Source organism: Peromyscus eremicus, chromosome 1 (assembly GCF_949786415.1).
Source record: "Peromyscus eremicus chromosome 1, PerEre_H2_v1, whole genome shotgun sequence".
Lineage (NCBI taxonomy): Eukaryota > Metazoa > Chordata > Mammalia > Rodentia > Cricetidae > Peromyscus > Peromyscus eremicus.
This window is the reverse complement of record NC_081416.1, coordinates 187,568,238-187,586,689: the sequence shown is the minus strand read 5'-3', so window position 1 is coordinate 187,586,689 and position 18,452 is coordinate 187,568,238. Positions and strand designations below refer to the sequence as shown.

Sequence of the window (18,452 nt, the reverse complement as noted above, 5' to 3'; positions counted from 1 at the left end):
ACTTTGGGTGTGTTTTTTTGTGTGTGTGTGTGTCTGTGTGTGTGTGTGTGTGTGTGTGTGTGAGAGAGAGAGAGAGAGAGAGAGAGGGAGGTGCACAACGTAGAACATACCTACAAACAGTCCTTCATGGTTACATTTTGTAGGCTGCTCTCAGAGAAAAGATGTTAACTGTCTTACTTACCCCTGGACCCTGTATCATATAATACCATCCTTCTAGGCAAGTTGTTTGTACTGGTATAATGGTAGCACGGCTATTTTTGGGTGTAATCAGTGTCTTTCTTGATTAGATTTCAAAGCTGATTCATAAAGACAAATTCATGCCATGGTCAAAAAACAAAGCTTGGGAACTCTAAGTCCAAAGAGAGAACATATTGATGTTTTTTTAAGGATCTTTTTGTTAACCTGACCTCTAAATATTCATGTTTAGAATTATCACTTTTTACTACTTTCAATCTTGGTGAAAGAAGTCGCCTCTTGAAATTAGTACTGAGTAATTCAGAGACTCATAACTATTTAGAAAGTACTAAGAATAAGCATCAATGTAAGATTGGGGCTATTACAATTCTTCATGTATGAGGAAGGCCCCATGAGTCTCCTTTATCTCCAGGAGTGTCTAATGGAATTCAATGGAAGCTATGTCATTTTATTTTAAATTGTGGAGTAAACCCTTCCCCATTTGTTTTGGTACTTCAAAATGAAATTGTGGGTTCCCTCAAGTATTTGGTTTTTATTGTTTTGCTTTTTCATATGGGGTTTTGACGTGTAGCCCAGGTTGTCTTGGAATATGGACCTTGGACCAGGCTGAACCCACAGAGATCCACTTGTTTCTGCCTCCAGAGTGCTGAGATTACGCACCAGTGAGCCCAGAGCCTTGGGGATTTCTAAGTTGTTTGTGAGCATGCCTGTGAGGTCACATGCTGCAAGGGCATATTAGCAGCTGTTTTGGTCAACAGGTTCCAGAGAGGAGACAAGGAATAGGTGAAGGAGGGTTGAGTCAGATCTTGGTGGTTAGGAGAATATTTCAGAGTGACTGATTAACAGTCAGGTGCTTCTTTGATTATATAGAAATCAGTTAAAATGGATAGATTCATGTTGTTCCAAAACATTGATCATGTCATTTTTGTTTCTGGATATGTGTTTGACATTGGGTTACATCTTCTGGACATCATTGATAAATTGTGAAAAAGCAGAGATAACTTTTACAATCATTTTTACTCACCAACCCCATAACCAAACTTCTAAGAATATAGAGGCACATGACTGCCCATTCTGAAGCTGGCAGCTCTAGTGGCTTCAAGGATATTAGACAGAGAAAAACATCTCAGGCCAGCCCAAGCAGACTGCCTTGTTCCAAGTAGTGTGTTATCAACATTTAGTGGTCAGAGTGCCCAAGAAAAACCCTGAGGCCCAAACTGTGGCAGTTACTATTCGATTTGTGGCACAAAAATTAATATTTTATTTCATTAGAAAATTAATTTATATGTCTATTCCTGGTATTCTTTTTGTTTGCTCACACAGTGGCCCTGCATGAGATACTTTTCTAAGAAAGTAAGGTCCTGCCACCTCATTGTTTTAATCAATTTTTAACAACAGTCTTTGCCCATCAACGTAAATCCCTGTGTAGGGTAGATGTATTTCACCCAATCTAATTTTTTTTTTGCTGGATATGCCACATCATCACTTAACTGTATAGTAGTAGGAGGAGGCTTGTACTTTGCTTTGTTTTTTATATTCCTGAGTAATTACAGGGGCAGATGTTTCAATAATATCTCAGAACCTCAACATGAGATCTCTGACTTCTTTACGTGCATCACAACCCTAAGACAAAAGGAAGACATTCAAGTAGATGATCATATCACCCCAAATAGGAGGGGTATAATGTTCATGACTTTCCTGGGGAATCTTAGAAGCAGTACTTTTGGAGGATAATGATTCATAAGAAATTTATAAATGATTCATAAGAAATTTCCCATCAAAGTAATATCCCAAAGTTGCTCAGATATGAATGCCCCCACAAGCATGCCACACATGAAGATCAAAGCCTAATATAGCACGGTGGCCATCCTGTGGCTCAGCTCTGCTGAATCTGTGTCAAGCAGCTATGCAGACTTTATGACTTTCAACATTTCCATCAGAAAGGGCTGCACCAATATTGACATCTTCTCTCTTTACAGGTTATCACCTTCTTTCTATGTTAAGGTTTAGCTCTAGTATGAAGATTTTGAAAGTTAACAAATGATGAGACTTTATTGGAGCATTTTTGTGTTTTCTTTTGGGTTGGGTTTGCTTTGATTTCATCAACTTGACCACTAGGTAAAGGATTTGTCAAATTGAATGCATTTGGTGAATGTCATTTTTAATGAACAACAAGAAATATGGATTATATATGGTATAATATGGCATACATTTATGTCATTTCTCAGAAGTATGAGTTTTGTGATGTACAGCCATTGTCATATTTCTTATTTTCTATATTTTGTATTATTATTATTATTATTATTATTATTATTATTATTATTATTATTATTACTGAGACAGGGTCTTTGTATTTCTGGCAGTCCTAGAACTGATTATGTTGACCAGGATAACCTCAGACTCACCGATCTGCTTGGTGCTGCTTCCTGAGTGCTGGGATTGAAAGCTTGGCATTATTTTCAATTTTTAAATGGAGGGCAAGATAAATGTTTTTATTACACCAATTCCTTGGCAGTGGAGATATGGTTTAGTGGGTAAGAGCACTGTTTGCTCACCCAGCGGACCAGGTTTCAATTTTCAACACACACAATAGCTCACAACTGTTTTCATCCGCAGCTTCAGGAAATCTGATGTCCTCTATAGGCATACACAGGCATCAGACAAACATGAAGTGCACAGAAAATTTTGTAGGCAAAAGTACTCATAAACATAAATAATAATTCACACAGTTACTGTTGTAGAACTTTATTTGAATATAAACTCTGACAATTTATAACTTTTAAAACGTCAATAAGCCCTTTCATAAGTTTCTAAACTTGTTTCTATTATGTGCACTTGTGCCTTTTAAGTATAGAACACCATAGTAATATGTCACCTGGTTCACAATGCTTTTTTTCAGTCCTGTATGAACTGTCTGATGTCTTCTGGTACTGAAAAGTGGATATAGGATATGCCATAGTCTTTGCATTTGTGAAGTTTCTCTCCAGTATGAATTTCCTCATGTGCTCTAAGATATGACCAACTAGTGAAAGACTTATAACATTCCTTGCACCTGTAAAATCTCTCTCCAGTGTGTGCTCTCTGATGTGTTCTAAGATTTGAAATGTAGGTAAAGAATTTGTCACATTCCAGGCATTTTTTAAGGTTTGACTCCAGTATGAAGTTTCTGATGTTGTCTAAGAAATGAGCATGTACTAAAAGATTGGTCACATTTCCTACAATTGTAAAAGTTTCTCTCTAGTATGTAGTTTGCAATGTTCTCTAAGAGTTGAAACAGTAGATAAACATTTGCCACATTCCTTGCATCTATAAGGCCTTTCTCTGGTATGAACCCTCTGGTGTCTTTTAAGATGTGAGTACTGGATAAAAGATCTGTCACATTCCATACATTTGTAAGGTCTCTCCCCAGTGTGGACCCTCTGATGTCTTCTAAGATCTTCAGAACCTGTAAAGTATTTATGACATTTCTCACAACTGTAAGGTCTCTCTCCTGTATGTATTCTCTGATGTCTTTTTAAATGTGAACCCTGAGTAAAGGACATGTCACATTCTCCACATTTGTAAGGTTTCTCTCCAGTATGAATTCTTTGATGTCCTTTCAAATGTGAACCCTGAGTAAAGGACATGTCACATTCTCCACATTTGTAAGGTTTCTCTCTAGTATGAATTCTCTGATGTCTTTTAAAATTTGAATTCTGGATAAAGGACATGTCACATTCTCCACATTTGTAAGGTTTCTCTCCAGTGTGAATTTTCTGATGTTGTTTAAGATTTGAGCAGTTGGTAAAGGATTTGTCACATTCCCTACATTTGTAAAATTTCTCTCCAGTATGTAGTTTCTGATGCCTTACAAGAATTGAACATGTAGATGAAGACATGCCAGATTTCTTACATCTGTAAGATCTCTCTCTAGTATGAACCCTTTGATGTGTTTTAAGTTGTGAATTTTGGTTAAAGGACTTGTCACATTCCATACATTTGTAAGGTTTCTCCCCAGTGTGAATTCTCTGATGTATTCTAAGATTTGAGCAACGGGAAAAGGATTTGTCACATTCCTTACATCTGTAAGGTCTCTCTCCAGTATGAACTCTCTGATGGCTTCTAAGACATGATTCCCAGGTAAAGGATTTGTCACATTCCATACATTTGTAAGATTTCTCTCCAGTATGAATCGTCTGATGTACAGTGAGTCTTGAGGCATTACTGAAGCATTTCTCACACATCTCACACTGGTGTGGTTTCTCTTCAATGTAGATTGGTTGTTGCAAAAGACTGTGTGTAGAGCTGAAATAATCATCACATTCTTTCTGCCTGTGCTTTTTCTTTTCAGTGTAGAGTCTCTGATCTTGAGTAAGGTTGGAAATCGAATTTAAGAATTTCTCACAGTCTTTAGATTTGCACGGTTCTTCTCCAGTGTGCATGCTTTCATGTCTATGTGGGTTGGAAGACTCAATGAATTTATCACTGTGATTACTGCACTTGTAGTTATTAGAGTTTTCAAGAGTTTCACTTGTTTTATAAGATGCACATGTGGAGGGGTCATGAACCATTTTACCAAGCTCATTACACTGACAAGACTCCTTTTCAGTCTTCACATGTTGATGGACAGGATCACATTTGCAATAGTTCACTGAAAAAGCGACAATTCAGATTAGCAGGGCTGCTATCAAACTTTTGATAAATGATGGTTGACATCAGATTTCTCTTATGATAAGTCAACTAGCAACCACTTAGACATTTTTTTCACTGTATTTCAATGTACTCTCACAAAAACAGCCAAACAGCTTTCAAGGGTCTGTGATTACTAATAAATAACTTATCTTCATCAAAAATGTCTAATGGCACAAGAGGGATCAGGAATCTGTGGAATCAGTAATTAGCTTTATGACAGCTCATGGCTGTGGGACTGTGGGACCAGAAAATTTTCAGTAACATCTAATAGTTACAACAGGCAGGATGCATCCTGGGGCCTTAAAACTACAGTACGTTAATGATCAGGAATCCTTTCAAGTGGAATTGAAACTCACAAAACCATTTTCAACTCTTGTTTTCTCTTTCACTTGGAGCCTCGCAGATTGTCCTACTAATACACTAACCCACCATACTTGCGGATACTCTCTGTTCTCCACATTCCTGGGCAATCTCATTTGCTCCTGGCAGGTATCTAGGTCTACCTTTCATCAACCATATGTTTGTGAGGCAGCCCATGACCCATGCTAGATTTTTTAGAAGGAATACAGAAGTCTAACATATTATTGTGCTTAGTACATGAAATAAAAACAAAGTAGAGGAATCTGGGAATGATTTCCAATGGCTCTTTCCCATCAGAAACTATGTGAGCAGTACTTCTCAATTTGCACATCTTGAGCTTTTTTCAAAATTAAAACTACGTGAGGTACAATGATGTAATTGGAGCCTAAAAATATGGGTATAAATATTATATAATACTAAATTTCTGAATGCATTGTGGAACCAAATTAGGGATACATGACACTTCTAAGATGCAAAATGGAAAGAAAATATTAAATACCATGAAAAAGTAGTGGTGTACTAACAAACTTTCCCTAGTCTTCTGTACTTTCTAAGAAAGCTTAAGAGAGAGTTTATAACCTATAAAGCCAGTATATAAAAAGGATTACTTAGAAGCAAAATGTACTCACCCACAGAAACCAGGTTGCTGTAAATCTCCAACATCACATCAATGTACAAAGCCCTCTGAGCAGTGTCCAGGCATTCCCATTCTTCTTGGGAGAAGTCCACAGTCACATCCTGGAATGTCAGTGGACCCTGAAACAAAAAAGTTGTTAGATCATGTGCTACCAGACAGAGTGTTTTCCTGGATAAAAGTAGACTTGAGGAAACGAGGGATTTAGACGATGAAAACAATTCCACAATAAGATGATTTAAATATAGTCACATCATATGATGGCTTTTCTAACTCTGTGGAAACAGGATGACACAATAGGCTCACATACAATATAAACAAAACAACACACATTTAAGGTCTAGACATGGATGTCTATCTATTATGGATGCTGTGTTTGTGTCCCACAGGATCACAGTGTACATGTCTCAGAATGAACATTCATGATGAGAAAATGTGCTTTAATTGCTGTACCTGTAGATCATAGTAAGAACCTACCACTCAACATTAAACCACATTATGAACATCTAATTTTTGACAAAGAGGCCAAAACTGTACAATGGAAAAAAGAAAGCATCTTCAACAAATGGTGCTGGCATAACTGGATGTCAACATGTAGAAGATTGCAAATAAATCCACATCTGTCACTGTGCACCAAGCTTAAGTCCAAGTGGATCAAGATCTCAACAAAAATCCAGTTAGTCTGACCCTGATAAAAGAGAAAGTAGGAAGTACTCTCCAATGCATTGGCACTGTAGATCACTTCCTAAATACAACACCAGTAGCACAGACACTGAGAGTGATAATTAATAAATGGGACCACCTGAAACTGAGAACCTTTTGCAGGGCAAAGAACACAGTCCATAAGACAAAACAAGAGCCTACAGAATGGGAAAAGATCTTTACCAATCCCACATCTGACAGAGGGCTGCTATCCAGAATATAGAAAGAACTCAAGAAACTACACATCAAAATATCTAAGAGTCCAATTAAAAAATGGGCTATAGAGCTAAACAGAGAATACTCAACAGAAGAAGCTCAAATGGTTGTAAGACATTTAAGGAATTGCTCAACATCCTTAATCAGCTGGGAAATGCAAATCAAAAGGACTCAAGATACCATCTTACATGTGTCAGAATGGCTAAGATCAAAAATAGTGAAGATAGCTTATGCTGAAGAGGATGTGGAGCAAGGGGGACATTTCTCCACTGTTGGTGGGAATGCAAACTTGTACAACCACTTTGAAAATCAGTGTGGTGCTTTCTCAGAAAATTAGGAAGCAATTTTCCTCAAGACCCAGCTATACCACTCTTGGGCCTATAACAAAGGAATGCTCAATCATACCACTAGGACTCATGCTCAACTATGTTCATAGCAGCATTATTTGTAACAGCCAGAACCTGGGAACAACCTGGATGCCCTTCAACTGAAGAATGGATGAAGAAAGTGTGGTACAATAAACAATTTTTACTCAGCAGAGAAAAGCAATGACATCATCAGGTTTGCTGGCAAATGGATGGAACTAGAAAAAAATCATCCTGAGTGAGGTAACCCGGACTCAGATAGACAAACATGGTATGTACTCACTCATAAGTAGATACTAGATGTAAAAGATAACCAGAGTGCATGTCAAAGCTCGAGGGAGGTAGCTAGTAAAGAGAACCTTATGAAAGACACAGGGATCTCCCAACAATGGAGAAATGGATGAGATCTACATGAGCAAACTGGGAGTAATGGGGCTTTAATGGAGGGCAAATGTCAGGGGAAAGAGAGCTTAGGGGAGCAGGAGGTCCTAGCTGGACCAGGAATGGATTGGGAGAACAAGAAAAGAGATAACATGATAAATGAAGACCCTATGAGAATAGGAAGAAACAGAGTGCTAGAAAGGTCCCCAGTAATCCACAAAGATGACTCCACTATAGAATACTGGCAATGGTCAAGAGGGTGCCTGAGTTGACCTACTCTGGTGATTAGATGGTCAAATGCCCTAACTGTCATGACAGAACTCCCATCTAGTGATTGATGAAAGCAGATGCAGAAATCCATGGCCAAGCCCCAGGTGGAGCTCCTGGAGCCCAATCAGTGAGAGAGAGAAGGCATCATGCGAGCAAGAGACATCGAGACCATGATTGGAAAAAGTACAGAGACAACTAGCCAAACACGTGAAAACACATGAACTGTGAACCAATAGCTGAGGAGCACCCATGGAACTGCACTAGGCCTTCTGGATAAGTGAGACAGTTGTTTAGCTTAAACTGTTTAGGGGGTCCCCAGGCAGTGAGACCTGGACCTGTTCTTAGTGCATGAGCCGGCTTTTTGGAACCTAGTGTCTATGCTGAGACACTTTGCTCAGCCTTGGTGCAGGGAGGAGGGGATTGGACCTGCCTCAACTGAATGTATCAGGCTCTGTTGACTCCCCAGAGAAGACCTTGCCTTAGATGAAGTGGGAATCGGGGGTGGGCTGGGGAGGGAATGCTGTGGGTTGAAAGGAGGGAGGACAAGGAAATCTGTGGTTGATACATAAAACGAATAGAAAATCTCTTAAGAAAAAAATAAAATAAAATAAATTTTAGGAAATAAAAAGAATGAAAAGAAACTGCCACTCAATCAATTCTATGCATTCCCTGGACTTACTTGGGTATATACTAACATGCTCAGTTTGTATGTTTAAATTCTAAGTCGAATCCCATCTCATTAGCAAGCAAAGTGGTACATCAGGAAGGCAGAATTAATAGTTGATTAGATAAGCAAAGAATTTTCCTTTTTTCCACAGTAACAATGAGTGTAATAACATAGCATACTGTCAATTTGAACCTTGACATGCAAAAACAGGTAATACATGGCATTATTTTATAAGCATTTTGATCCACTACCAAGCAGGTAGAAAAATCTGTATCAACCTCATTTGATATAATCTAAAATTTCCCTAATACATTATGAATATGCCAATTTAGGCAAATCAACAATTTCAGAAATTTTGAAGAACATTTCATTTCTGAATAGCTACAAAAATTGAGAAAACTCTTTTTACAGGATATTTGTTTACATTGCATGAGAAATACCATCACTTTTAAGTGGTTTTCAAACATAATAATGCTCAGATCAGTTCAGGAGAAAATATCAGAATTTTTGTGCCTGAAATTTGTAGTTTTTAGTGTGTTCCTTTTTAGTACTTATCCTACACTGTCTAACAGATTTTAGGTTATTGGTGTTTATGATTCTTCCTTTATTTCTGTCAAACTGCATAGTGGTGACATATTGTGTCCCAGTCATGAGTCAAGAATAAATGCAAACCTGGCAGTCAGAGCTCATTCCACAAATCTCTGCTATAAAACTTCACAGGTTCAGGGTTGAGGAGTAGAGGCATGACTCTCACAGGAATTGACTAGAGGAAAGCAATCACGAGGAATGTTCTTTCCGCATCAAATGTGATGGATTGTGCACATCAATCAGTCAGTGTTCTCAACACATTTTTTTCTGATGCATTCCGTGTTCTGCTACCCAAGAGTCCCAGACAGTAATGACTACACAGTGGGATCCTGTTTAGGCAATAAAAAAAAGAAATAAAAATGCTGCTCTCAAGCCAGGTGTGTTGGTACATGCCTTTAATCCCAGCACTTGGGAGAAAAAGAATAGTGGACCTCTGTGAGTTTGAGGCTAGTCTGGCCTACAGTGACACTTCTAGAAGAGCCCAGGCTATACAGAGAAACCTTGTTTCAAAATCCAAACCATAACAAAAAACCCAAAACTCTAATCACTCTAGTTTGGGATATTCCAACTGAGCATTCTAACCAAGTGTGTGATGTGATTAGCAATTCTCCTGAGACAAACAGATAGCAGATGTCAACAAACATGTACAGACATCATCATTACCGTGATATTAAACACCGAAGGGAAATAAGTAGACTACTGTGGTAGTTTGAATGTAATTAGGCACCAATGGGAGTGGCACTATGAGGAGGTGTGGCTTTGTTGGAGTAGGTATGGTCTTGTTGGAGGAAGTATTTCACTGTATGGGTGAGATTGGAGATCTCCTTTGTTTAAGCTTCACTCAGTGTGACATTCAGTTGACTTTCTGTTGTCTGGAGATGTAGGACGCTCAGCTAGTACTCGATCTTGTCTGCCTCTATGCTGCCATGACGATAATGGAATGAACTCTGAAACTGTAAGCTGACACCTCAATTAAATGCTTTCCTTTATAAGAGGTGCCATGGCCTTGGTGTCTCTTCACAGTAATTGCAGTCTTAACAAAGTCAACTACAATCTGAATCTACACTCAAGAACATGATTTTCATGGTAGGATCAAGCCACTTATGCAAGCCATGATCTGCATTGTCTAGTTTCCTTAAATTTTTGGTATTACGAAGCAAATATTACCTAGCATTAAAAACCAAGCTTTGTCTCTTAAGTGCACATAGTGCTAAGATGTTGTGAAAACTCTCATGTGCTTCAATGTGAGTTCTTTATAACCATGATTCAAGGAAATGGGACAGTTCCCACAAATAAAGCCTACATGACACAGGAGTCTTCACTCACTAATATATAAAGATATAGCCCATCTTATACAATAATTACACATGACATAAATGTATTTATTGTTCACTGTTAAAATGGAAATTTTTTCAAAATTACTAGTCACAATTTCATGTGAGATACTTATTCTTAGGGGAAAATAATCTGGGAAGTGCAGAATGGACAAAAATGCTGTAAGTGTGGATTTATGAAATTACATTGTATACCTGCATCATAAATACAGCATGGTACAGTCATTTAAAAAAAAGACAATGATAAGAGATTATGATAGAAGATCCAGAGAAATAAAAATAAAAAAGCTAAGGTACTTAATATTTGAGAAAGGAGGCAAAATATACAGTATAAAAATGTTGTCTTTTTAACAAATGGTTTTGGTAAAACTGAACACAGCAGAAGAACATAATTAGATTCTTATCTTTCATTTGTACAAAAGTCCATTCAAAGTGGGTCAAAAATCTTATTTTAAATCAGAAACACATAGACAACTAGGAAACGTAGAAAGGATCCTTCAGGATATTGGGATAGGCAAGGCCTATTGATTAGAAAGAACACCAACAACACAGGAAGTGAAACAATGGGAGTACATGAATAGAAAAAATTTCTGTTTGGAAACCATCAGCCCAGCACACAGACACCCAAGTGATGGAAGAGAATCTGTGCCAGTGACATTGTTGATAGGTGCTCATACCTTGAATTTACCAAGATTTATAGAAATTAAATACCAAGGAAATTATACTGCCATCTATAGATGCACAAAGGAGTTAAAGACATTTTTTAAAGACAAATACACAAATGGCCAATAAATATTGCAAAAGAGTTCAGGATCCCTGAAAAAATGCCATCATGGAATCCCAAATTAAAAGTGCTTTGAAATATTACCTCTCCCCAGGCTGAGAATGGCTGTCATCAACTAACCAGAAAACAAATGTTAGGCAAGATGAGAAGAGAAAGGAAGCCTTATTCACTGTGGTTGGGGGTGTGTGAAAATTATACACTCAGTGTGGTAATGAGTTTCAAGATTATTAAAAAAATTGAAGATAGAACTAATGTATGACCCAGCAATGTCACTCCTGGAAACATAATTTGAAAACTCTACACCTCACTACAGAGATGTTTACACTCCACATTCACTGCTAGTGCCTTCAACATAGCAAAATATTAGAATTACCCTAATTATATGAAGACTGTACACATACCTAATGGAATACCATTCAGCTGAAGAGAAAATTGTAGTAAAATGGTTAGACATAGAATGTGTAATACATAGAACTAAACAGAGAATTCTCAACAGAGGAAACTCAAATGGCTGAAAGACATTTAAGGAATTGCTCAACATCCCTAATCATCAGGGAAATGCAAATCAAAACAACTCTGAGATACCACCTTACGCCTGTCAGAATGGCTAAGATCAAAAACACTGAAGACACCTTATGCTGGAGAGGATGTGGAGCTAGGGGATCTCTCCTCCACTGCTGGTGGGAATGCAAGCTTGTACAACCACTTTGGAAATCAATATGGCGCTTTCTTAGAAAATTGGGAATCCATCTCCCCCAAGATCCAGCTATACCACTCTTGGGCATATACCCAAGGAATGCTCAACCACACCACAAGAGCACTTGTTCAGCTATGTTCATATCAGCATTGTTTGTAATAGCCAGAACATGGAAACAACCTAGATGCCCTTCAACTGAAGAATGGATAAACAAAATGTGGTACATATACACAATGGAATACTACTCAGCAGAGAAAAACAATGACATCATGAGGTTTGCAGACAAATGGATAGACCAAAAAAAAATCATCCTGAGTGAGGTAACCCAGACTCAGAAAGACAAACATGGTATGTACTCACTCATAACAGGATACTAGATGTGGAACAAGGATGACTGGACTGCTACTCACATCACCAGGTAGGCTACCTGGAAAACAGGACCCCAAGAAAGACACAGGGATCGCCCAATGACAGAGAAATGGAATGAGATCTACATGAACAGCCTGGACATGAGTGGGGGTAGTGAAGGGCGAGGGTGGAGGGAAAGAGAGCTTGGGTGAGTGGGAGATCCCAGCTGGATCAACAACAGAGAGGGAGAACAAGGAATAGGAGACCATGGTAAATGAAGACCACATGAGAATAGGAAGAAGCAAAGTGCTAGAGAGGCCCACAGAAATCCACAAAGATACCCCCACAACAGACTGCTGGCAATGGTCGAGAGACAGTCCGAATTGACCTACTCTGGTGATGGGATGGCCAAACACCCTAATTGTCGTGCTAGAAACCTCATCCCACTACTGAGGGATCTGGATGCAGAGATCCATGACTAGGCCCCAGGTGGATCTCTGGGAGTCCAATTAGCGAGAATGAGGAGGGTTTATATGAGAGAGAATTGTTGAAACCAAGGTCGGATAAAGCACAGAGACAAATAGCCAAACAAACGGAAACACATGAAATATGAACCAATGGCTGAGGGGTCACCAACTGGATCAGGCCCTCTGAGTGGGTGAGACAGTTGATTGGCCTGATCTGTTTGGGAGGCATCCAGGCAGTGGCACTGGGTCCTGTGCTCATTGCATGAGTCGGCTGTTTGAAACCTGGGGCCTATGCAGGGTCGCTTGGCTAGGCCTGGGAGGAGGGGACTGGACCTACCTGGACTGAGTCCACAAGGTTGATCTCAGTCTGTGGGGAAGGCTTTGCCCTGGAGGAGATTGGAATGGGGGGCGGGCTGGGGGGAAGGTGAGGGGGGCAGGAGGGGGGAGAACAAGGGAATCTGTGCCTGTATGTAGAACTTAATTGTATTGCAAAATAAAAATTAAAAAAAAAGAATGTGTAATACTAAGTTAGGTCACACAGTGCCAGAAAGAAGAAATCACGTTTTTTCTCATATGCAGAAACTGGCCAATAATATGTATCTATGAGAAACAAAATGCATGGGGGCTTAGCAGAACAGGAAAAAAGAGATCAAGAAAGGTTAAATAACAAGGTTGAGGTAGGACTGAATACAGGTAATGAACAACAGTTGTGAAAAAGGATATAACCTAAGTAATTTTCTAGCTGTGATGCTTCCACAGTAATTATTCTTTTTTTCTGATGGATAAGTTGATAAAAAATATATTCAATAACAAAAATATAAACCCCACTTGAAAGACTCCAGAGCTTAAGTTCCCAATGACTACTCAAATATAATTGCAATATTTGTACAGTACTTGTACAGTAATTGAGTCCAGTTATATTACAGTGTGTGTGTGTGTTGTTTATTTGCAACAATTGTCATAATAAAATTTAAAATATTGTCAGTAGCAGAAAATTAAAGGTTTGCAATATCTGAACATATAACATTTCATGAAAAGTAGGCATGACCACTGACCTGGAACATGCTTACTGGAGAAACAGCCATTTCTTTCTATTTCTTTTCTCTGAGTTTCTCTTTCAGGAACAAGGAATAGATGACTTGCTGACCTTTCATATAAGGGGTCAAAAAGAAAAGGAAAAAATTAATACTAAAAGCTGTAGCACAAATTCTAATTAATAAAAACCCGAAGTCTGATATCAGGGAGAAAGCTGAAAGATCAGAGAAGCAACACAGCCAGCTGCGTGTTCTTAAACCTGTGAGATTCTCCAACTGAAAGAGTGCTGAGCTCCTGTCTCCTTCCACCTTATATTCCTTGCTCTGCCCAGCCTTATGACAACATCCTATCCCAAACTCCTTAGCACAAGGTTTAAAGGTGTATGTGCCTCCACAACACTGGGAACAAAGACACAAGATCCCAAGTGCTGGGATTAAAGGAGTGTGCCACCACTGCCTGGCTCTGTTTCTCTTTTAAACTGGATCAGTCTTTTGTAGCCTAGGGTGACCTTGACTTTTCAGAGATCTGTTTGCCTCTGCCTCTGGAGCACTGGGATTAAAGGTGTGTGCCACCACTGCCTGGACTCTGACTAACTAGTGGCTGGCTTTGTTTGCCCTCTGATCTTCAGGCAAGCTTTATTTGTAAGAGCATACACAAACTACCACCACAGTAACCTGTTAGAAAACAATGTCAAACCACAGGAAAAAAACCCAAGAAACAATCTATGACCAGGTATCCAGACAATGATCCCAAATTCAGAAGAGAGTGAAATAATCTTTCAAGCTTGAAGAGAAAATCAATGTCAACCCTATTTTTGCATCAAGAAAAAATATTATCTTAAAATTGATAGAGACATAAGAGCATTTGAAGATAGCCTTGAGATAACATAATTGTTTTCACTAAAGCAGCTTTGCTGACAGTAACTAGAGGCAAAATTTATACAAGGCTATCAGAAGAATTATCCATGTAAATACAGGAAATAATAATTTTATATGGTGACTACATAAATACAGGAGAACTTGGAAGTAATCATTCATGGGCAAGACAGCAAATCACCAATTCTCACACAGAAGGAAGAAAAATATGTTGTAAGATTCTTAAAATGGTCTTGTAGCATGAATCTTAAAAGTTCTTATTAATAAAACAAACCCGGGCCACGTATTGGGGTGAAATGCTGGATGGTCAGAGAGACAGAACAAGCCACAGCTATCTCACCTCGCTGGATCCTCAGCTGGTCTTGCTTCCTCAGACTGGAAGCCTCTGAGTCCTCATCCAGAATGAATCTCAGCTGAACTGTGTTGCTCCGAAGCCTGAAAGCTTAACCAGCCAAATGCTTCTAGTTTCTGGTCCTCATGCCTTATATACCTTTCTGCTTTCTACCACCACTCCCTGGGGTTAAAGGATGGCTTTCTGGGATCAAAGGCATGAGTCACCATGCTTGGCTGTTTCCAATGTGGCCTTGAACTCACAGAGATGCAGAGGGATTTCTATCTCTGGAATGCTAGGATTAAAGGTGCGAGTGCCACCATTTTCTAGTCTCTGTATCTAGTGGTTGTCTGTTCTCTGACCCCAGATAAATTTATTAGGGTACACAATATTTTGGGGAACACAATACCACCACATGGTCTTATAAAAAAAACCTGAAACAAAATATTGGGGTAAAGGCTGAAAGATCAGAGAAGCAGAGCAAGCCACAGCCATGACCTCTTACCTCACCAACTCCTCAGCCTGAAAGAACTCAGCCAAGAGACCTCAAGCTGAATGAACTTCCTCAGCTGAAAAGGTCTCAGCCCAAATGCCTTTAGTTCCTGTCTCCTCAAGCCTTATATACCTTTCTCTGCCCAGCCTTTACTTCCTGGGATTAAAGGCTTGTATGCTTCCCAGTACTGGGATTAAAGGTGTGTGCCACCACTGCCTGGCTTAGTTTTCTCTCCTACGCTGAGTCAATCTAATGTAGTCCAGGGTGGCTTTGAACTCACAGAGATCCAGATGGGTCTCTGCCCCCCGACTCCTAGGAGTAAGGTGTATGCCACCACTATGTGACCTCTATGTCTAACCTAGTAGCTTGTTCTGTCCTCTGATCTTCACGCAAATTTTGTTAGGGTACACAACACATCACCACATAAATGCTACAAATAATTTAACCCACCAACAATATAAAAGAAATCTAAGTGAATGATAATGCCATGATCAAAAATCTAGCCATTCTGGAAGTCGATATGGAGACTACTCAAATAAATCCAGAAGTTAAATAAATCTAGCACCGTACTGCTCTCACCACTAGATGATGGTCTTGTCATTTTACTAACTCAGGAACAAGTTTGTCTTCTGTGACTCATAAAAAGCTGATTAGACTCAGACTCACCCCAACACACAGACACAGACACAGACACACACACACACACACACACACACACACACACACACACACACACACACAAACACTAACCCCACCCATCCCTAGTGGTTGCAGAGACTCTTGCTGTGCCAGAAGTAGAAAGTAAGTAAGGTATGTGGTTCCTGAGACAATGAGGAAGTGGAGGAGGAAAGGGAGTAAGGAATGAGGAGCAAGGGCTAAGACATGCCATTCTCTAGACTCCACACAGCTATTGTAATCAGTAACCAACAGCAGCTGTACTGACCTGCATTGACCTCACACTACACCACAATCAGACTAGGAAAGGGAAAGGCTCACAGAGCCCACCCTTTACATTTCAAATGTTGGCTATAGATAGAGTGTAGGAGAAGAATCTCTGCCTTTAGTGTAGTTCTCTCCTGAGCCAACCAGACTCCGACACATAGCTCCAAACCCACAGTCTCACAGACGGCCCTGGATAATCTCAGGGGATCCCAAGCAAAATTAATAGAGATGAACACTCTAGAGAAATTGGTTGGAATTGTGGGCCAGGATAGCAGACAGATTGGTGTAGCAGGAATCTTAAAAGAGTCTTACTAATAAAATCAAACCCGAGGCCAGTTATTGGGGTCCATGCTGGTAGATCAGAGAGACAGAACAAGCCACAGCTATCTGACCTTTCCAATTCCTCAGCTGGTCCTGTTTCCTCAGACTGGAAGGCTCTGAGTCCTCATCCAGAATGAATCTCAGCTGAACTGTGTTGCTCCAAAGCCTGAAAGCTTAACCAACCAAATGCTTAACCAGCCAAATGCCTCTAGTTTCTGGTCCTCAGGCCTTATATACCTTTCTGCTTTCTACCACCACTCCCTGGGATTAAAGGTTTGCTTTCTGGAATTAAAGGCATGATGAGTCACCATGCCTGTCTGTATCCTTGAACACATGGATTTCTGCCTCTGGAATGCTAGGTTTAAAGGTGTGTGCTACCACTGCCTGTCCTCTATGTTTAATAATGTGGCTGTTCTGTCTCTGACCCCAGATAAGTTTATTAGCGAGCACAATATTTGGGGGAACACAACACCACAGGTAGGAGTTGAGAGTGGACAGTGTTTGATGTGTGCATGCTCAGACACACACAGAGAGTGTATATGTACACATATGTATGTCAGTATGAAACAGTTATTATTAAAAAATATTCCTGGTTTTTGAATCAGGGTCTCGCTATGTAACACTGGAAGTTCTGGAATTTGCTTTGTATCAGGCCGGAATAAATTCCCAGAGATCTGCCTACTTCTGTCTTGGATGTTTTGGGATTAATGGTGTGCATCACCCTACCCTTCTCAGAAATTTATTTTAAATGACCATATCAATCTATACATTCTTTTTCATTGTATAATTATCTGGTTTTTTGTTTTGTTTTGGTTTTGGTTTTTTGAGACTGAGTTTGCCTGAGTAACAACCCTGGCTGTTCTGGAACTCTTTTATAGAAAAGAATGATTTGGAAGTCACTGAGATTGACCTACCTCTGCTCTGGCATGCTGGCATTAGAGGAGTGTGCCACCACACCCTGCACATTATCTGGTTTAATATCAGGTAAAACTAAGAGTCAAGGGGAATCTCCTTTTTTGTGTGTCAAGAAGATTTTGTTTGTTTGTTTTTTGTTGATATATTTTGTTTTGTTAAAAAAAGGGTTTTATGTTATAGTCCTGACTGTCATAGAATTATGAACACCAGGCTATCTTTGAACTCGTAGAGATATGCCTGCCTCTGCTTCCAGTGTGCTGGTATTAAAGGTGTGTACCACTGTTAAGAAGTATTTCAAGTAACTTTGATGTTAGTTTTTCTCTGGAGTTCTGATGGAATCCTGTCAGTCTTTTCAAGGGGTAGTTTAGGGGCAGCATTTTATACCTGCCTCAGTCACATTGCTACTGATGTTCTGTTTACATAGTTATTTACATATTATTTCATGTTGTTTAAATTAGATGTGTTTTATTCATCTATTTCAATTAGAGTTTCCAATTTAGTGTAACAAAAGTCTTTAATGTCAGGTAACAAGAGATCCAGTTGATCTCTCATTTCTATCATGGAGGCTGTACAGTTACCTTGTATAATTGTCAAGACATGATAACAGAACAGGTGGTAGTGGCAAACAGCTTTAATCTCAGCACTCAGGAGGCAGAGACAGACACACCTCTGTGATTTCAAGACCAGCCTGGTCTACAGTGTGAGTTCCAGGTCAGCAAAGACTACAGAGCAAGTAACAACATATAATGATAACAAAAAGTTATGTCTAGTTCAGAAGGTCATGCAAGCCTTTTAACCCAGCACTCAGGAAGCTTGGGCTAGTGAATTGAGTTCAAGGTCAGTGACATTTACACAGTGAGA

At 39.4% G+C, this 18,452-nt stretch overlaps 1 pseudogene; it reads right to left on the bottom strand.

Moving 5' to 3' along the window:
* Positions 1-2,995: 2,995 nt before the first annotated feature.
* LOC131903495 (zinc finger protein 54-like) lies at positions 2,996-13,812 on the bottom strand (annotated as a pseudogene).
* Between the last annotated feature and the right edge of the window lie 4,640 nt (positions 13,813-18,452).